The sequence below is a fragment of the Gavialis gangeticus genome, unplaced genomic scaffold (assembly GCF_001723915.1).
Source record: "Gavialis gangeticus isolate Ggan-Ray unplaced genomic scaffold, GavGan_comp1, whole genome shotgun sequence".
Taxonomy (NCBI): domain Eukaryota; kingdom Metazoa; phylum Chordata; order Crocodylia; family Gavialidae; genus Gavialis; species Gavialis gangeticus.
Genome location: NW_017729034.1, coordinates 29,698,111 through 29,719,396, shown reverse-complemented (window position 1 = coordinate 29,719,396; position 21,286 = coordinate 29,698,111). Strand labels below are relative to the sequence as shown.

General features: G+C 48.6%; 1 protein-coding gene across 1 annotated transcript in view; it reads right to left on the bottom strand.

The window, feature by feature from the left end:
- Positions 1-434: 434 nt before the first annotated feature.
- MDGA1 (MAM domain containing glycosylphosphatidylinositol anchor 1) overlaps positions 435-21,286 on the bottom strand; it is a 383,343-nt gene continuing 362,491 nt past the window's right edge. Inside the window, exon 20 of the mRNA XM_019527003.1 lies at positions 435-2,082. The gene's annotated coding sequence lies outside the window, so the exon portion shown is untranslated. The remainder of the gene's footprint in view (positions 2,083-21,286) is intronic.

The window sequence follows — 21,286 nt, the reverse complement described above, 5'->3', positions numbered from 1 at the left end:
CAAGCCAGCGTTTTGGTCACTCTACTAGCCGCAGCATCGCATTGCAGGCTCATGTTCGTCTTGTGGTCAATGATAACCCCCAAGTCTCTTTCTTCCATGGTGCTAGCCAGTGTAGCACTACCGAGCCTATAAGGATGCTGCAGGGTTTTCTTCCCAAGGTGGAGAACCTTGCATTTTTCAGTGTTATGTGGCACACCTGCCAAAAAGGTTGGCCCCCATAGCATTAAATTAAAAAATTGCCTGATTTTGGGGTGGAGGTATTTAATTTGCAGCCTTCACCTTAGAAAACTGGTAGTAAGCAGGATTTGGAACATCAATCTGCATGACCAGGAGTCTCAACTGACCTGGGGGGAGCAGCCATTTAGATCAAGCCAGGAAAGAGAGGCAACAGTGCATGTATGTAGTCCTTAAAAGGAGGACTCCAGACATTTCTGTTAGCAAAATACAGGATATAGGACAAGATGCTCTACAGACAGGGCTGGTGTAACAGTACAGCCAGCACAGGCAGCCACCTATGGTGGCAAATTGTAGGGGGTGGTAAAAACAGCAGGCAGTGGCTTGACGCTCTGGCTGTGCAAAACTGCTAGGGGCCATGGCAAAGGCAGGACCAGAGGCTGCTGAAGGTGACAAAAATCCTTTCAGAGGCCCTATCCACAGACCTCTGGAACCAGAATTAGTCCACATCACTTACAGTTCCTGTCAGTATAGCCATCTCAGTGTGCTAATTAGCACATGCAGATACTTTCTAAACCAGAAGCAATGCAGCTGTGTTCACATGGTTAGTTAGCTTTGTCTTTACACAGTATGGCAGGCAAATTATCTCTGCTGAGAGACAGAGAAAATTAGCCCAGGCATAGTGCTGTAGGTTCAAGGCTATACTGTTTTTGGTGTGGGAGGGAGCTGCATAGTTGTGTTCATGTAGCACCAAACAGCAATGGGTGGCATAGATCCAATAGGACACTGCCAGAGATGCATTGGGTAGAATGTGGATCAGTCAGTCTGTGACTCCTTTTTTAGGTTGAGGTCAAGTACCTTGTTTCAGAAACTCTTTGAGGACAGTGGGGCATAGCCCCAAATATCAGGGTTGTCCTGGAAAATTTGAGATAATTGGTTACCTTATTGCATCAGCCAAAATGTTTTGGAATAAAGGCCAGGGCACTGGCGGTAATAGATACAAAGAGAATGGATGACCTAACAAAAATCAAAGACAGGCAATATAGAGCTGAGCAAACAACACTGAGTGTACAATATATCCAGCCAATGTGAACTCTTTTTTTCCTTTGGTACATTTATGTTCAAACAGACGGCCATGTCCCTGAGTGTAGTTAGTACTCAGAACAGTGTGGAGACTGTTTCAGATAGGCATATTGTTCAACTGATCATAAATGAGTGTCAAGCAGTATCTGATCTGTGGCAGCTAACTCTGTTTGGTCAGGTAGTTCATGGGGCATTATTTTGCTTTTCCCTTCCATGCCTGGGTGAGCATATGAATGCCTCCATTTCTGGCACTCACCCAGGCAAGTTTAAAAGCTGCTTTTCTGTGAATACCCATGTAGGCTGCTTTGAAATTGGCTTTCCATGAACAATTGTGCCAGAAGCAGTCCACCTCCTACTCTCTTAGGTCTTGTTCTCCTCTCTACCATGTGTTTGAGTGCCTGGCAGGGGCATGGAGCTAATCGGTTTAGATGCTCAAAATTTGGCCCAGAATCATCAAAGAGAGGGACACAGGGCTGTCATCCATCCAAGCACTGCCAAGCAAAGGAGGAGAAGTAAGTGTGTAGAGGGCGGTGAGGCCCCCATAATTATCTCCATAGCATCTAGCTGTGATGTTGCCAGTGAGACCTCCTGGTCTGAGTGGATGAACAAGCTGCAGGAACACACAAGCCTCTTCAGGGTCTCTGTTCCTGCTCCCAGGCAAACATGCCTTAGTAATAAGGAGTCAGGGATGAGTGAGACAGCGAGCGTGAGGAGAACAGGCCGAGCTGTTGGCAGAGCCAGTGCTGATCGAAGTTTCTTAGCAGGTGTCGGCAGGTCTCTAACTCTCTTCCTCGTAAACACACTGGCGTCTGTTCATTCAGGCTGCTTTAAAAGAAAATCCGATGAGCATTTACAAGCTCCCAGCCCATTAACGAATGGGTTCATAAAGCAGTGAACAAAGGCTAATCAATACCCCCAGTGCAGGGAAAGGGAGCCGAGAGCATTTGCTAATCACAAGCACACTGCCGGTCTCATAAATAACATGGGTCCCCATCCGGTGGGAACGGGACCAGGGAACGATATGGCACCTTTCATCTCTGGGCATTGTAAACACCTCTCTCTTATAATGAGCCTGCTATTCCCTTTTCTCCCTGGAAAATGAGGAAGAGGAGGAAGAAGGAGGGGTTGCTACTGATGGTGACTTGCCGTGGGGATCAATAGAAAGGAAGCAAATTAACTAGGCTCTCGTGGGAGGGGATTTGTCGATATGAGGGGCGGTGGTGAGTGACGCCTGCTTGAATGGCTGTGCCTCTTCATAAATACCAGCATATAATGATCACCCAAGGGACTGTGTGGAGGGCACCATCCCGCCTGTCTGGGATGCTGCCTTCAGTCACCTAATCCTGCCATTAGCACTGAGGCTGCTTTGATTTGTCCCTTAACAAGGAGTTCTCCATCTCCCACTCGTTCTGTGATGCCAGGAGGTGCTGCTCCCTCTGATGAGAGCACAGAGACCCCTGGGGAAGGAAGGGGTTGTGAAGGCCTAATCACCGCAGAACCAGTCTTCAGGCCCTGCCAGGGGCATAGGTGCCTCTTCCCCTCTACAGTGGCTCATGGCAACAAGTTGCTCTCTCTTACACAATTGCTGAGACCCCTTAGAGCAAGGACTTCTGTGTAATTCAGCCTTTCAGGGTGCTGGTACCTGGTGTAATAGAGGTGACCATGGTTTCCAGGTACATCCTATAGAGTCTGACAGCTGTCCTCATCTTCACTGTGGAGAGGCTGCAAGCTCACGCTATACTGTGTTGCATGACCAGGCTCAAGAGGGAGGTCTGCCTGCCAGGATCTAGAGACATAGCAGGTCAGTGCCACACCCAGGGCAGCTGTGATGCAAAGGGCAGTGCCAAACTGCTGTGGTGTGGGTTGCAGTGGTGCACTTAGCCGCAGTGGCCATGGCAGCTATTTGTGCTCCTGCCCCCCCCCCCAACAAAAAAAAGTAGAGCCCCCAGGGCAGCTGCCCCAGTCACCCCGCCTCCCAGTTGTGCTATTGCCGGTGGTCTCCAGTGCTGCATCTCTGGCCCAATAGGTATCGACTCTGAGCTCTATTACAGGCATATTATGTGTGATCTGTCTGGTTGACAAGCTGCCAGCGTGGTCTTAGGCTGGTTTGTTTTTTGCAGCCCCTGTTGTCCAAAAAAGTCACCACCAGGGGGCAGCTTCAACTGGGAAAGGTGACAAGACAGAGGCCTGGAGTGCTGGCAGCCTCATGCTACAGTTTGTACCTGGTTTTGCTGGGAGGTGTGTGCGGGACTGTACTGTTCCTCCGCATGGCTGGTTCAGAGCTGTCACATCAGACCCAGCTGCTAAACAGGCTCCAGGTGGGGGAGCTTTGCATGCCAAGCCACTCTGCTCCCTCAGCAGGGAGCCGTGTCAGCCTCCCGCAGTGGTGGGAAGCTTGAGACATTATTGTCTGCGTGCTGCGGGATGGGGTGAGCCTCACAGGCCGCTCTCCTGAATGTCCACGGGCCTCTTGGTGCTGAGCTTCCCTCAGCCTCAACTTAGCTCCTTTTCCAAGGCTCTTGAGGGAGCAGCCTCTCACTGTGTTTTACTGCTTCTCCTCCAAGCCAGGACTACAAAGCACAGGGGAAAACAATGAATTCAATCCAAGAAAGGGGAATGAGGTTTTTCTCAGCCTCTTGAAAATCCATGCTGACCTCTGTCCACATCTTGCTTCTGCAGGGAGCGGCAAGGGCTCCTTCAGGGGAAGGAGCTGACAGAACTGAATTATTTCCTTATCAAGGACAAGTTTGGCCAGTGTCTGATGTCCTCAGGGCTCCACCACTATGGAAAACTTTTCCATTCAGCCCACAGAAAGAGGTAGCAGTGAGAGCTGGGGTTGACTGAGCAGAGACGATGGTGCTTATTCAGAAACCCCTTGCATCTTGCCGGTGACACAGCTCGGTCTGACAGCACCACACCTGCAGGACTTGGCGAACTGTCCAGTGGGAAAAAGCCTGCTTGGGCCCCTGCCTGCCCAGCCAGATGTCTTCCAGTTTACCCAGCTGCCCACTCTTTGGTTCAGTCCTAAGGCACCACCACCTAACCAGCTCTCAGGATGTCACCTCTATTATGGGTATGGGTTCCAAGGATGCTCTTCACTGGAGGTCATTCAACTCTGTTGCTACCCTCTGAAAAACATCCTCTCCCTTTTCCCAAAAAAACAGTACGTCTTTCCCCCCACATCCTGCTATACACCAAGCTCCATTTTCCAGTGGTACACAATAGAGAGTCTGTGCATACTAACTAGTTACTGCAAGGTAAAAGGGTATGGGGATTTGAGGTTCTCTTGACCCTATAGTAAATGAAAGGCAATTTAGAATAGTTGACCCCTCTTGGTGACTAAGGTTCATCTACTCTGGATCAGTTATTGGGAGCACCCAAGGCAAGGGTCCTTAGACCAGCGAGACTGCCATGGGATTCTTTTAAGGGTGCCAGATAGTATGAATACTCTTAGGTATGCAGATATCTACACATGGCTCACACAATAAACCCAGAGATCTCAAACAAGAATCCAGAGTGTCAGAACCATTCTGTTCTGCTGTGGCCTTTCAAAGTTGTTTGCAAATTGCTCTAGGATTTTTTTCTGTAGTCAAGAAATGAGTGACAGTGCAGATCTGGCATTTTATGAGGGGTGCCTTGAGTCTAACAAGGGGGAACCTTTGGGTATTTATACACATGCTCTGGGAGGTGGCAGGGGGAGGGCTTTAATTAGAGCAGCTCCGAGATCCGCTCTAATGAAAGCACCTGGAGCGTCACATGTATCAGCGTCCCTGCACTGAAAAATGGCGATGGGGGAGCTTTAACTGAAGTTCATCAAACAAGCTTTAGTTAAAGCTGCCCTGCTGCCATTTTTCAACATGGGAATACCAATACATGTGATGCTGAAATCTGCTGGAGCGTGATAATTACCACGATCCAGCAGACTCGATTAATTGAGTTTGCTCTGATGCACTGTATTACAGCACATTGGAGCAGCCTCTGTACATGTGTAGAGGCAACCTTTGAGACTAAAAAGGGTGTGAATCACTGATCTATGACATGGTAAACCCCTAGCCTGATGAAGCCCTCTATGCATATTAATTATAGAATCATAGAAAATGAGGGTTGGAAGGGGCCTCAGGAGGCCATCTAGTCCAACCCCCTGTTCAAAGCAGGACCATCCTCAACTGGATCATCCCAGCCAAGACTTTATCTAGCCAGGTCTTAAAAACCTCCAAGAATGGAGATTCCACCACTTCCCTTGGTACCCTGTTCTAGTATTTTATTACCCTCCTAGTGAGAAAGTGTTTCCTAATATACAACCTAAACTTCCCTTGCTACAACTTGAGACCATTGCTCCTTGTTCTGTTATTTGTCACTGCTGAGAACAATCCAGCTCCATCCTCTTTGCAACCCCCTTCAGGTAGCTGAAGGCTACAATTAAATCCCCCCTCAGTCTTCTCTTCTCCAAACTAAATAAGCCCAGTTCCCTCAGCTTCTCCTCAGAAGTCATGTGCCCCAGGCCCCTAACCATTTTCATTGCCCTCTGCTGGACTCTTTCCAATTGTCTACATCCTTTCTGTAGTTGTTCCCTGTCTGTCACACAATAAGGATAATAGCACTTCCCCACTGCTGCATTTAAAACGCCACTGATTTTTAAAGCAAAATAACCATAATCTTTGCACTAGCCTCATGGGTGTCATGCAGGCAAAAGGGTGCTCATACTCTCTTTTTCTTTGTATCACCAGATACAAAGATAGCAGCAACAAGTTCCTTCCCGTAAGAGAGGGCTGCACACACCAGAACTACCCTTCCCCTGTCAGTACAGCCCTCCTGTGTCTGTGGGGAGTGACTGCTGTGGGGGAGGCTGTGCATGTGTGCGTGTGCATGGGAAGCCCTTTGCATGACTGTCTGAGCAGAGGAGGGTGCTAGTGTGAGCAGGAGAGTGTGCTACTATGTGTGTGGGTAGTGTTGAGTGTGTCTGCCTGGGTGAGGAGTAGCAAAGCTTGTGTAGGTGGGTATTTGTATGGAAGAAATACGAGGCTGCCTTTAAGTGTATCTATGGCCAGGGAAAGAGCAGAAACGGTGGTGTGGTTTACGCAGCTGCTTGTGTATGTTCATAGGAAAGTCTGGCAAGTGTGTATATATGTATGAATTGAGAAGGTCTCCATACCTGTATCCCACTCTAAGACACCCTGCTACAGTGCAGCGTGCTTAGTGAAGGCAGACTCTTACCCAGGTTGGAATTGGGGACCAGACACAAGCCTTTTTTTTTGCTTGAGTTAGTGAATCAGGGGGCACAGTGACACATGCAAATGATCCAGGAGCAGTTTATTCTCAAGTAAGCTGCTCAAGAGTAAACTCCCCCGGGGAATGTGTCCACAAGTGCAGGGACACAAAAGCAGATTTGCAAGTAGCAAATTTACTTGAGATTAATAACTGAACAGTAGCACATGTGTAGACCTCTGACTGGGAGCAAATGTGCTCCTGGTTAGTCGGGCAGCAGGGGTTGGGAAGATTGCTCCCTGTCCCTGGGACCTGCCTGCTGCTGGGGCGGGCTCCACCACTGGAATCCGGGTGGGGACAATGTCCCCCTGCCCTGGCAGCAGGGAGCTCCCAGCCCCCACTCCATGATCGTGGGGTGGGGGTTGGGAGATCCTTATCCCGATAAAGATCTCCCAGCCCTGACCCCCGGATTGCAGAGTGGGGACTAGGTGCTCCCTGCTGCCAGGGCAGGGGGACATTGTCCCCACCCGGATTCCAGTGGCAGAGCCCGCCCCAGCAGCAGGCAGCTCCTGGGGACAGGGAGCAACCTCCCTGTTCCCTGCTGCCTGGCTGACCAGGATCACATTTGCTTCTAGTCAGCGGTCTACATGTATGCTACTGTGCAGTTACTAATCTCGAGTAAATTTGCTACTTGCATTTGCAGGTAGCAAATTTACTCGTGATTAGAACTAATTACTGTGCAATAAGTGTCTTCACGTGCAGACATGGATGCTTACTGCACAGTAATTAGCTCTACTGCATGGTAAACCATCTCATGTAGATGCACTGAGGTTCAAGCCTGCTGTTCCCATTAGCACCAGCTCCCTGGACAAGCTCTGTGTCAGCTTCCAGATTTGTGGCAAGAAGCCTCCTTTCCTTTCTGTGGCCCTGGGAAGTCCTGAGGTAAATGGAGGTGTCTCTCACTCCTTGCCTCATGATGGTGACTACTTCTTGGCTGTGTCTGACACCAGCAATGGGCTGTAGCAGCTCAGTGCTATCCTCTGAGCTGAAATGGCCACTTGGAGACACAAACTGGTTCACTTTGTACAAGTTAATTTGCTGAATATCATCCCTGTCCCTCCACCCATCCCTCCTTCTGCCTCAGTTGGTTCTTTCCTGTATCACTCTCTCCCCTCTTCTCTCTTCTCTGCCTGCCTGCCTCTTCCTTCCTTCTTTCCTGTCTGTCCTCTTTGTCACCTCTTTCCATTCCTCTGCCCATCTCTTCTTCCCCTCTTCTCCTTCCTCCTCTCTGTCTGCTTCTCCTTTGGCTTTAATCTCACCCTCCCTTTGCTCTTAGCTGTGCCTTTAAAGCAGCCTACTGAGGAGAACTTGCCAAAGGAACCATTAGTCAGAAGCAAAGCAAGGGCTTGTGATGCTGAAAACAAAGGGAGCTGCAGTGGAGGGCAGGGCACAAAGAGCAGGTCTGTATTAAGTAGCTCTTCAGCACTGCAGACTTCAGAGCGCCCCCCTTGCTGAGCATCAATCAGCCATGCTGAGACAGCCATTTGTGAAATGAGTTCAAACAGCCCCATTTACATTCCCTAATGAAGATGGCCTCTCAGAGAGTCCCAGCTGTGTCCCCCTCCCCACCGTTGCTTAAAAGCACAGTCAACACTCTAGATCCTCCCGTTTAAGACTTGAAAGACAGGACTTGCTGGTAGAAACAGACATCTCTGAACCAAAGTGGATTGGCTGTAACAGGACATGTCCCACCACAGCTGATCCACTTTACTGGGTGACATACACATTGCCCCTTGTCCTGCATCAGGCTCCCTGTCTGATGCGGGATGAGGAGCAATGTGTTCCCCACCTGCCTGAGGATTCCCTGGGACCCCTTCTGCCCTGTATCAGATCTTGTACTGACCGTGTGGAGGCACAGGTCAGTGGGGGTTCTGGCACAGTGTGGCATGGAGGCATGGGACAGTGTGAAACCTGGGTAATCCACACACTGATCTGTGCCTCCGTCTGAAACATGGGCCAGTGCAAGTCCTGGCAAGGAGGCACAGAGTGCTGAGGATTTCCTGACACCCCTGCTGGGACCTGCACTGACCTGTACTTCAGGTGGAGGCACAGGTTAGCTCAGGTCCCCACGTGGAGGCATGGGGCGCCAGGGATTACCCAGCTCCCACACCACTCTGTGCACCCCAGTGGTAGGATCCACTGACCCATACTTCTATGTGGGTCCTGGCACAGGTGTGGGCCAGGGGATTCCCAGGGCCCCATGCCTCCATGCTGGGACCTGGGCCAAGTCTCACACCAACCTGAAGCATGGGTCAGCACAGGTCCTGGCATGAAGGCACAAGATGCCAGGAATTCCCTGGCCCACCCCTGTGCAAGGACCCATGCTGACCCATCCTTCACACAGAAGCATGGGCCAGCATGGGTCCTACCATGGGTGGCACAGAACGGCACTGAGCTGGGGAAGCCCCAGTACCCTGTGTCAGTACCTTCACTGACCTGTGTCTCTGTGTGAAGCATGGGTCAGCATGCGTCCTGGTATGGGGGTGGGGTGCAGGAGGTAATCTCCAGACCCCTCTGCCTCTAAGTCAGGACCTGTCATGACCTGTGCTTCAGCAGAGAAACCCTACATGGAGTCACAGGGTGCTGAGGATTACCTGCCCCCACCCACGACCCCTGCTGGCACCTGCACTGATCCATCCCTTTGCACAAGGCCTGGGCAGCGTGGGATGAGTGTGGAAGCCCAGGGTTACGCAAGCCTGGTGTGGAGCCACAGGGTGTCCAGGATTTATGCCTCTATGCTAGGATTCACATGGGCTTTCCTCACTTACAAAGAAGCACCCCTGGGTGTTTCTATAAGCAGGGAAAGCCTGGCAGAAGCTCTGGGGGCATAAGGGGCCTGATCCTACCCAGGGTGGGCAGGATTGGACCCATCAAACCCAGACCTGCCTGCACTCTCCCATCACAGAGCTACAGAATTTGGCCCCAGAGCTCTGCCCCAGCTGGGCCTTGGCTCATTACAGCTCATTAGCTTGGGCCATGTGAGACCTGGCTTGCATTGCCTGTTCAGTCACAGACTTGCTGTTTGATCTTAGGGAAGTCAGGGAGAGATTCACAAAGGAACTTAGGAGCCTAAAATGGAACTGCACTGGCATTTAGGCACACAGGTTCAAGAGGGCAATTCACAGAAATCCTGCCTGGCCTCCTCAGGTGCCCAAGATCCCTATAGACCCACAATGTTTAGCTGTATACCTGAAGTTGAGCTACTGTACATGGTATTGTACATGCTGTCCTGGTTGACCAAAACATTTTGACTTCTCTCTCCTGCCCTAAGCCTATTTGGAATTCACAAAATACGTGTAAGTCCTTGAAGGGCCTGATTTTGTAGGAGTGCTGAGAGCACACCTCACACATTGATAGTATTGAGTTCACTGCAAAACAATGCACCCATGAAGCTGTGCTGGGCTCCTCCATAGCACCTGCTCTTGCACCCTTAATTCCCAGAGCGTCTAAGATGGGTGCTGGTTTGAGCTGGAAGCAGGTGCACAGGTTCTCACTCTGAAGCATGTCTGTGAGGCAGGCTCAGGTCCTTTGCTCATGTCCACTGAATATAGCCAAGACCTTAGGCACCTACATTTAGGTGGGGGTAAGGCAATGAATTCCACTCTCCTATAGGTACCTAGCTCCTAGCAGGTAGAGATGTGGGATTTCAGCTACGCTCTTCTCTACAGTCTTTCCTCTTAGCTTGTTTAGTTATCTCCCCTTCCTCCATCCCTAGCATACTATTTGTTATGAATCCCAACCCTGAGTCCCTCACCATCCCCATTTAATATATACAGAACTTAGCTGTTTGACTTGGGTTTCTGAATTCTGCTTCTCATTCCTGGGCCCTAACTCTTAGGCATGGCAACGTGAGCACTCTCATACTTAAGCTTCTCTCTGCATCTTGCCTGTGCTCTCTCTCTGCTCTTTACTTCTCCATTAAAAAAAATGGGGTAATAGCCCTGGCCTACCTCAAAAGGAGCTTTCTGAAGATAAAGCCCTATAAAATTGTAAGGGGCAATATTGATTGTCTCATATGGCCCTAATGTACCTACAAAGGTAGCATTGTATGAGACTGAATTTGTTAAAGTGCATTGAGTTCCTTGGGTAGAGTGTTGGATATAAAAGCAGAGTAAGACTATTCAATATCCTTCCATTTTATTTGTATGCATCGAGGAGCCCCTTCGTATTGCCAAGCATTGTGCATAATTGCTGGCAAAGTGCTTGTCTGATGTGTTTATTCAGTGTAAATAAGTTAATTTTTAAAAAGTGAATACATGCTACTAATTGAGTTTATTCTTGGAATTTAATTTGATTCTAGCCAAATGTGCCATAAAAATTTCATTCACCTGCTTGAAGACTGTTGAGTGTCACAGGATGAATCTGAAATCTTGGTATGGAGCTAAAGGAAATGATCTTTTCAGCTCACCCTTCTTATATATTATGGCTCCAACCCTTCCTATATTCAACTCCCCCCACCACATTATTATGAAAGAGGGATCAGTGACCATTTTTGTAAGGCTGAAGCATGCCTTCCATTAGAACTACAATTTTTCAGTTGTTCATAATGTTCTCATATTCACTCCTTTGGGGCTTAAATTGCCTATGTTCTCTTCTCAGTAATGTATATATAAACTTTTTTGGTGGGGGAGGTGAGGACACGAGACTCCGAAAAATGTGTACAGTTCTGTATTTTTACTTGCAGTTGGCCCATGCCTTTTATTCCATTTAGAAATGTTTCAAAGATGAAAAGTAATAATGGTCCAACATTTTTTGTTCAAACTTGACTTGCTTTGTAGAGCGTTATCAAGCTCTAACATGTAAGAATAAGCCATGTTTGAAAGAACACAGTTAATTGGTTTTGCAGTTCAAAGTTCAGGAATTTCTTTTCATGAAGATGCAGTAAAATTGTCTGCTAGGTTCCTTTGCTTCCTTTGTCTTAAGTCAGAACAGAGCATATATGTGCAATAGACTTAAATATGGTCCTAACTCACCAGGTGTGTATAAGGTTTCCCTGGGGCATAGGCAGCCAGACCAAGTGGTTCATGTCAGATCAAGGGTTTACTGGTGTGAAAGCCAAGGTCAAAGCCAGATGTAGTCCTATCAAGCTGAGGGTCGAGGTCAAGGCATGGAGTCAATCCAGGTCAGGAGGTTCAAGTTAGGAAAAATAATAAGCAGGAATAAGGAAGAGTGGCACAAGCCAGAGGTTCAGATCACAGAGTCACCTTTAAGAGATCAAGCAGGCCAGAGGCACAGCAAAGCAGTAGGTGCTTAAATAGACCAGTGTGGGCAAGGCCTTCTTTCTGAGGGAATGATTTAACTTGATTCCCTTATTACTTCCAACTTTGGACTGGCACAGGCTTTGCCCCAGCTGAGACTTGGCTCATTACAGTATGTGGTACTTTGGTAAGGTGATTTTTGGGAGGAAGCTTATGGTGCTTATGCTGTACTTGTTTATGGGGCAGCAAGAATGTCTTTCCCCAGGACAATCAGTTCAGCACTTTTTATAAGAGTACCAAATATTACAGAGATATGTAAATATTAACTGCTATACTTTCATGCTCTTAAATATCCTTACATTGCCCACATAACACTGGGTCTTAACTGAGCTCAGATGACTCAAGGTAGGGAACTAACTGTGGCATATATACCCCACATCATTCATCCCCCTAAGCAGTGCAATTCAACTCATGAAACAAGAACCATATCAATTAATGCTACAGTTGTACCGTTAACCTCTGCTCTGTTAAACATCAGGAGAGATACAACTTTACTCTGATTTGTTAATTAGTCTTCGAGATGGTGGTGAGGCCCCGACAGACTGTGTGTCACCCAACAGTGCTGAAGGGCATGTACAAAATGTAGAAACGAGTGTAGAGGAAATTAGACAAAAGGAGAGATGAGCGCTTCCTGCCAGGAAACCCTACTGCATGGAGAATAGAGGGTAGGACCATTATTGAGCAATGGATGGGCAAATAGGTTTTCTCTGCATGTAATTTCTATGGGTCAAATCCTGCCCTCATATGCACAGCTTGAGAAAGGGGAGTTTGTCCATGCTTCCCCAATGGAGCTGAAAGGAGAAGCAGCTGGCTCATTCCATGATAGCTGCTGTCCCCTTGCCCTCTTAGCTGGTACTGCCTTCTTGGCTTACTTGCCAACCCCCTTCCAGTGCTTTCCAGTGGGTTAGCTGCAGTCATGAACTCAGTGCACAGTGTGAGCTGTTTACATTTATGCCCATCAGAGGGGGCTGGGCACAAAGGCTGTGGAGAGTCCCCACCATTCCATGTAGGGGTAGTTATGTCAAACTTGCAGCAAAATCCATCAGTCTACCCCCTGCTCAGGGACTGTGTGCATAGCTCTTAGGTCAATAGACATGTGCTCCAAGGGGGGGGGTACACCATGTGAGAATGCCAGGGTGCAGAGATATGTAGGGAGGTGCCTGGAGGGGGTTAGCTAGAACGATGGGCACTGTTGAAGCATGTTTGCAGTGGTTCTGCAATTGGTAGAGGCATACAGGGCAAGTGTTCTGTGTGGTGCAGTGGGAGTGGGGTGGGAATTGGGGGCTCTGAGCATCTATGGGACCCTTCACTTTGCCTGCTAACCCTACCTTGATCCTGCTTGTTACTTGGCCAAAGAAACTAGGCCCCTTAAGAGCTTGTTTGTGCTGTCCCTTGGTGATTCACGTGGCAGGAGAGTATCCGGGAGAGAATAACACAGAGCTTCAATTAACAAAAGATTCACTGAACAATAATGGGAAAGTAATTGAGCTAAATTGAAACATAATTGAAAAAAATCACGGTGAGCAGTAGTTTAACACACTTTATTTTAATTTGAACAGAAGATTTTTATGAGTTTGTTAGGCCCTGGTTTAGGGATTTCTAATGAACTGACTACCGTGTGACCCCTGCTTGCTTTTTCCTCTGGAGTGGGCGGGAGTTGAACCCAATGTAATTATTCCTCCCTCCCCACCTCAGGCGTCTCTCCAGACTGCAATACATGCAGTACCAGTCAAGCCTTTCTAGCAGCTGCCTGCAGCTGATGCACCCAAGTCCCCATTTGCCTGATCCCTGTAGCTGAGGATGCCTAAGGGGGTGTTTTACGGTCTTTCTGCTTTGCTGCTCCACTCCAAAGATGCAAAGGATTCAATAGACACCCTTTGAAACACAGGGAAGATGAACAAGGTAATGTGAGGAATAATGAAATATCCGTTGGCTCCTGGGGAATCAGTACTGACTAGTGAGGGAGGGAGCTCACAGTGAGGTGCACTTTACCCAGGGAGAACAGTAATGCATTTTCTTTCCTTGTCCTCCCACTCCCTGCAAGCTGTGCTTGCTCAAGAAATGATTTGCTTGGGAAAGAAGCCAGGTAGTAGGTCCTGACTGGACAGCCTGGAGCTAGTTCAGGTCACGATGGGAGAACCTCATCTGGATACTCCTATGAACAGTCACATTCTTCTTTACACAGCCCTCTACCCACCCCTACCCCACCTGTCTACAATCCTAGCAACTGGGACATAGCCTAGGAAGTGTGAGATGTCTAGGGACAGAGCTTCGGAAATGCAGGAGACCCAAGGAACCATAGGCAATGGCAGGGAGTTGATCCTGTGTACTAGACAATGGGGCCAGCCTTGGACTTCTCCATCATTACCACACTGCTATTCACCTAGCCTGGAAAAACCTTGGCTTTTTCCCCAACACACTGCCTGCCCCACCTCCCCCATATCTGACCTTAACCTCTTTCACAGCATCCCCCACACCCTCCTGAAATACTGGACTCTCTCAGTGTCCCCCTTGTAACCTGCAATTACGTCTTCATACTCTTCTATCCTTAGCTTGTAAATCCCCATCCCTTCTGCTCTGCAGTCCTTGTTCTGAATGAAAGGCCTGCAAGGGGATATGCATGGATTCTATGTACTCATAGAAAAGATTAACTTGTCACTCCCTGGGGTATGACTTCTGCCTGTTTTAATGGCTTACACTGTCCCCGCCCCCATGTCTGCCATGGAGATTCACTAAGCCTCAGTTATCAGCCTTTTCCCATGGCTGCAGAGCATCGGCATGGTATTGTGTTCCCAGGCAAAGGATCAGAGCCAACAAGAGTGTAATCCAGCTGAATCGTCTGCTCAGCAACAGGATGTTCAACTGGGGATGGCTGCAAATCCTTGATTGGTTTCATTTTTTAGCACACAGCCCAGAATTCCTTGGCACTGTGCTGGGGCATGTTCAGAGGCCACTGAGGTGCTCCCACCCAACAAGGATTAGATAGCTGCTTGGTTTTGACCATGCCATCCATTCAGTTCCTGACTGCAGTAACCATTTCTTCCCATTGATTCATTCATGTGTCCTCAATGCCTTCACTTCCTTTCCCTTTCTTTCAGCTGCCTGAGAAGGCATCAGGACACTGCAAGACTTCCACTAACCCCTATTCACTCTCTGCCATTTATTTTCTTGTCATGCACAGAGCTCATTTTGTTCATCTTCCTGTTCAATTAGTGCCCCAAATCCTGAGTATGAGACCCACATCTGATTGTTCCACACATGCATCACTTCCCGTTGGACTGGCCTGGGTGGTCAGTTCAGGAATCATTCAGGAAAAGACAGGGTATTTGTATCTTACAGCTGACAGGTGCAGGAGACGGGATCACCAAGGATGTAGACCTAGGGGAGCAAGAGTGGCAATTTGCTTTGGCACTGACAAATGACCCTCCCTCGCAGATATATCCTCCATGGCTACGTGGGCACCTTCATAGGGAACCCCCACATATATGAGGACCCACACCAAGATTTTACCCAAACTCTACAAAAAATCCATTTATGCCCATGTGGATCATCAGGCGCCAACAAGGTGATGAATCAGGTTGTCCATGTTCTGCCCCAGAGTACTGCCCTAGCTGGGCCTTGGCTCATTACAGCTCATTAGCCTGGGCCATGTGAGACCTGTCTTTAATTTCCTAGTCTATCATAGACTTGCTGTTTGATCTTAGGGAAGACAGGGGAAGATTCACAAAGGAACTCCCATGCCCATGTGGATCATCAGGTGCCAACAAGGTGATGGATCAGGTTGTCCATGTCTTTTAAAGAGTCTTGTAGAGCTAGGAACATAACAGATTCACAGATGTTTAGGGAGGGAAGGGACCTTGCGAGATCATCAGGTCCAGCCCACCTGCTCTGGGCAGGCAAGACTGCTGGGGTCAAATAACCCCAGCAACACTGGAACACTGGAAGCACTGGAACTCCTGGACCATCGTATTTAGTCCCTTGTGTACAAAGGCAACCAGAGGGACATATGAGCTGGGTCAGTGGCTTAACTTGTTGCATGTGAATGTCCATTTTGGACACAATGAGTATGGCTTGGTAGATGGAGGATAAATATCTTTGAGATACTTGTAAAGTGCTGTCTGACTGAGTAGAACCCAGTCTACTGCTATCCCCAAAGCAGTTTGGAGGAGAAGACAAAGGAAAAGAGAAGGAAATGGGCCAAGGAGAGTTTAACATCTCCTAACATGTGACAAGGAGATATCTAGGTTCAAGCTCGCCCGAATTTGCAATCAATGACAGAATGCAAACTTCCCCGGGGGTCAGCTTCCCCAGGTAGAGATCCCAGCCAGTTTAATCCAGGAGGCATATTACCCTGGTGCTGAAGAAGTTGTTTCCATTCAACAAGTATTTTCCTAGAAATGGCCCTGGAAACTTCTAGAGACTTGCAAGAGGTGTGGAGAGGTGAACTCCTGAATGCGTCATAATGGAAAACACTTTCTCTTCAGATTCCAGCTGTGTCCATGAAGGTGAAGAGTTCAGCTCTTGCCCATACCATCTGGGCAAAAGGCCATTCCCTTTAGCCCCAGATGACTCCACACTCATGCCCTCCAGGGCATCCTGATGAATTCTAGAAGCAGGCGATGGTGGGTTTAGGTTTCACCTGGCCCTGCTTGGATGAAGTGCTATGGAAGCTGTCAGCCGCAAGCAAATTGGAAGGGCCACCCTACTGCATTTAACCTGTTGATTAAAGCAGCAGCTGATCTTATTGTCATTCCTAACAGATCAAGGACCACTGAATTTCCCAAGGCTGCTGCTGAGCCCATTGTTAGCTTGGCTGGCTGCAATGATCTGCATTTATCCTGAGGGCTTTTTCTTATAGATTTTGAACTTGCTCAGAAGTGGCTTGTCTCTAATTTTGTGTTCACTAGGGCTTCATATGAAGGGAAATGCCAACTTGACAGTGGGCCTTGGTCATGAGTCTCTGAGTCCCCCACCAAGCTGAACCAAATTGAACCCACCTGAGTTTAACGGAGCAGCTCTGAAGCACTATGGCTTGTTGCACTTTTTATTGGCCGGATTCTATGTTCCTCACCCTTTCTGCATGTGTCTTACATGTAAACTTACAGTGTCAGGCAGCAGTCCCCTCAGACATGCCATGCTGCAAGTTGTCTCCTGAACCAAGAGCGGGTCAGAGTGGCATGTCAGGCAGGCTAATGAGCATTGCTGAGTGGCATTGTCAGCTAGCCTCCCCGCCCCCCCCCCGAACTACTTAACCTGCCTGCAGCACAGATTGAACTTGGATATGCTGTTTTCAGTTTAGGGGGCAGCCTGGCCAGAGCAGCATGGTGCTCCTAAAGCCAAGCTTATGTTACATTCACTGTGTAAATGTGGCTTCCTTCTATCAGTGAGTCTAAATCCCTGCTGAACACAGATTTTTATGATGAGCCTGGCAAGTGTTGTCTGCCAAACCAAGTTGCAATGAGCAGCTTCTTCTACCATCCTTCTGGGAGGACAGTATGAGGGCCACGAGTAAGGCACTATTGGGTGGTCTTCCTTTTGGTGTATGTAGCCTTCTCACTTGCTGTTCCACAATGCAGCTCTGCAGCAGTGGATCCAGAGGGGGTCCAGGGCTGTGGTTACCTCCTTTCAGGCAGGAGCAGCAGCTGGGGACTTTTTTAAGTCCTTGAAGCAGGTAAGAACCTTCCTCCCCCTGCCTTGGCCCTTTCCTTCTATGCTCAGAGGCCTTTCCCTTCCCCTCCCATTCTTGCCTTTCCTCACCCACTACTAGCACTGTCCATGCTGTCTCCAGCTGCCTTGGGGCTGGGGTAACTCCAGAACCACATTTTCCCTGTTCCAGCCAGGCTGCTTGAGGGACTAGGCTCAGCTGGCGATAGTGGCAGTGGTGATGGTGGGTAGGTTCCTCCTTTGTGACTGATCCCCCTGGGTCTTCCCCACCAGCCTAGGAACTGGAGCAGCAAGGAGAAACCAGCCTGCTGTTGCCTCTGCTGCTGTCCCCAGCTGAGCCCAGATCCCTACACAGCTGCTTCCAGCAGTCCTGGCTGGAACAGGGAATGAGCAGTGGGGATGGTGGTGGCAGTGATGGATGAGTCTTTCCTTATTGCAACCTGAGGCATAAGTAAAGAGGGTGAGGGGGAAATAGGAGGGGATGTGCTGCTGAGCATGGAAGCAAAGGGGGGCAAGAGCTGGAGGAGGAGGGATTCTTAACTGCTTCCTTAAAAAAAGTCCCTGGCTGCTGCTCCCATGGTTTGGCCTGCCTGTCCCAGTGACAGAAGGAGGCTGGGAGTGTGTGTGCTACCACCACCGCTGCTCTGATTGCTCCTCCTGCATGCCCCCTCCCCCCACTTTAAAAATCCTAGATTTGCCTATGCTGCTTTGCATGATAGTTTGGTTATTGTCCCTGTGTGTACTGTGATTGCGCCTAGAGAGCCCAGTCAGGGACCATGGCCCCACAGTACTGGACTTTGTACAAACCCATGAAATAAAGTCAATCCCTACCTAAAAACATCCTCAGTCTGTGTATCTATGACAATAGAGTAGGTGGATGAACAGGTATGAAGGGGTAGGCTGGGGATCAAAGGGGCTTTCCTTTACTAATTCTGTGTATGTTGGGATGTGTTATGCTCTAATTCTATCACATGCTGTGTCTGACTCCTTGCTTCTCTTGCCCCTTGTTGAGGTGGGAAGCCTTAGCCTGGTAAGCCAAATCCTTAGCACAGCACAGCTGAATTGTCAGGGGTACACCTTTTGTCCCAGGAGGAAATTGCCCTCAGGGAGACCCACATGAGCACCATAATCCATCTTTAAGTATCATCCAACATGTGAGAACAGTCTAGAGCAGTGACCTCTATAGATACCAGAAGACCATCTGGTTTTTGGTCAGTGGTGAATGATGCAGTAATTCTAGGAGGCACGTACAATACCCATATAACAAAATCCCGGGTGGGCTCCTGAGCATCTCTTTCTGTTGCTGACTTAACAAGGGGAGGAACCTCCTACTGAGTCCACACAAGAATGAGTAGTCAAGGTGAGCTTAAACATCGTAGCTAACCTTGACCTTTCCCCAGAATGGATGCAGACTAATGCCTTCTGCCTCGAAATAGCTGGTTGAGATTGACCCATGATGGAAGCTTAGTGTGGACCTCAGCCAGCAAAATCAAAGAAGAAAATGTTAACCTGCACCTACACTTGGGAGAAGGTGGAGGTTAGCTACACTGGAGGTGCATCTACACATGCATATTAATGCAATGCACTCTGGTGCATATCACAATGGAGTTTATTGCTCCTGGGTGCTGTATTTACATGTGCGCCCAGGACCGTGACGCACTGAGCTGGGTCAGAGCAGTCACAGCTGGCAGGAAGTCCGGAGGGTCAGCCTGCCAACCCACGGATGCTCTAATTTGGCTGAATATGCTGTGGAGGGGCTGGCTGAGGCATGAGGGTGCTCCAGTGCAAGGGTAGCTGGTAGGCATCCCCTGCACTGAAGTAGCTTCGTGCCCCAACCAGCTGCATCGGTATCTACACTTGTGGTGCTGCAGAGCAAAAAAAATCTGCAGCAGAACAGTACTTGTATTTACAAGTACTACCCTGCTGTGGAGTTTATTAGTTTTCTGTGGAGTAATAGGGGTGCACATGTAGATGCCAAGACATTTACTGCAGAGATAATTGGTCTATTCCACAGTAAACGTCTTGCGTAGATGTGCCCTATGTTAGCTAATCTTGACTACTCTGCCTAGCAACGACTAGAGCAGGTCTAGACCACTGGGTTGTCAAAAACAAAATTGTCCAAGTTGTTAAAGTTATCAACATGTGACAGCCAAGCGACTTTGTGGAAACACTGACATTTTGAGGAATGTTTGCTGAAGCCCAGGCTGAGCTCTGTTGGAAACCTGCCTGGTTTCCTGTCAGCATACTTGGTTAGCAGCTGAGGGGCTGGGGTCTCCAGAGTCCCCAGCCGTGGGGCTGTCCTTCTACAGATTGTCCCAGACTGTGAAGCTCAGAGCCTGGAAGCCCCCACTCAAGTGGGCTTTCAAGGATAGCAGTTTCTCAGAGCCTATCAGCTCTGTCAGCTTTGTCTGAAGTCAGGGCTCTCAGGGTTTCTAGCCCCCCCATTCCACATCTGGGCTTGAGCAGGGCCTATCAGCTCTGACTTTAGCTCCTCACTTCATGGCAGATACCCTGGAAGTCCAAAGCCTTTCAGTGGAAAATGAAGTTCTGCTGGTTCAGAGGGGAAGATCATGAAGAAGAGACAACAGTACTGCGTGGCATGTGTCAGAGGAGGATCGGGATGAGGAAGGGCTGATGAGGATCATCCTGCAGGAGAGGCTGAGGAAGGAGTGATGAAGATCATCTGTTCACTGAATACACTTAAGGGAAACAAGCTGTGCAGAGAAAACTAAACACTGGAATGTGAGTGACATTTGGCAAAGGGCCAAGGGCCAAAATGCCAATCTGCTGTCCCACTGCATAATATCCGTCAGAAAAAAATGCACTGATCTTGAATGGAGCCAGCTGTCTTGGTGACCTCCTGTCCTCTCAAGTAAAGGAGAATCACTGACTGCCACAGACCCTAATCTTCCATCTTCTGAATCACAGCCAGTGGCACCAATTCATGACCTTATTGCAAAGAGAAATAAAGGACAATCCTACCAAGGAGCATGGAGAATGAAGTGGAACAGCTCCTCTGAGGCTGGGTATTTACCATGCTGGCATTATCTAGTCAAGTCCCTTATGATTTTCCACATAAAAACAAGCAAACAACCCAGAAGAAATAATTTTCTGCAATCTCAACAATTAGTATAAAATCTTTGTTTTTAGATCCTCCCTCCTCCCATCCTTCTTGTTCAGCTCGTTACTTCTCCCAGCTAATTAGCATGCAGCCTGCAGGTTCCACAACATCAGCTAAATATAAACGATCCTTTTATTTTTGCCTTTTGTTTGAGAGCTGTTGGCAGAGCTTTTTGTTCACATGAAAGGTAGAGGATTAGCCATGTGAGGTGCGTCCTCATGTCTCTTTCCTATCAGCAGATGGCTGTAGAGGACATTGGGTCTCAGTCATTAGCTGGTCATTGGTCCAGGTCACAAAGCATCCAGTGGGATGGAGTTACAGCAGGATATTAGGGAAGGGAATTCTGGGTTTCTGGCCCCAGCTCTTGGATGCAGTCTAGCCTAGAGGCTAGGACAGTGGACCAGGATATCAGGTAGTCTGTTTTCTGTACTCAGTTCCTGCTGTGGAGTAGGATAGATGAATTTAGTACTGTATCTCAGTTGAGTTAAACACAAGTAGGGAAGCAGGTGACAAACAGCATGAGATGTATGTTGCACTGGAAAGCCTAAGGGCTCATTAGCAATCTCCCTGAAGGAGAATCTAATGTATATGGTTGCATGACCTTGGACAAATCACTTCCCTGTGGTATGCCTCAGTTTCCCCTTTGGCATTCCAATGAACAAGCCTGCATTTGCAAAGACAGAGTTCATAGATTCATAGATTCATAGATTAAGGGTTGGAA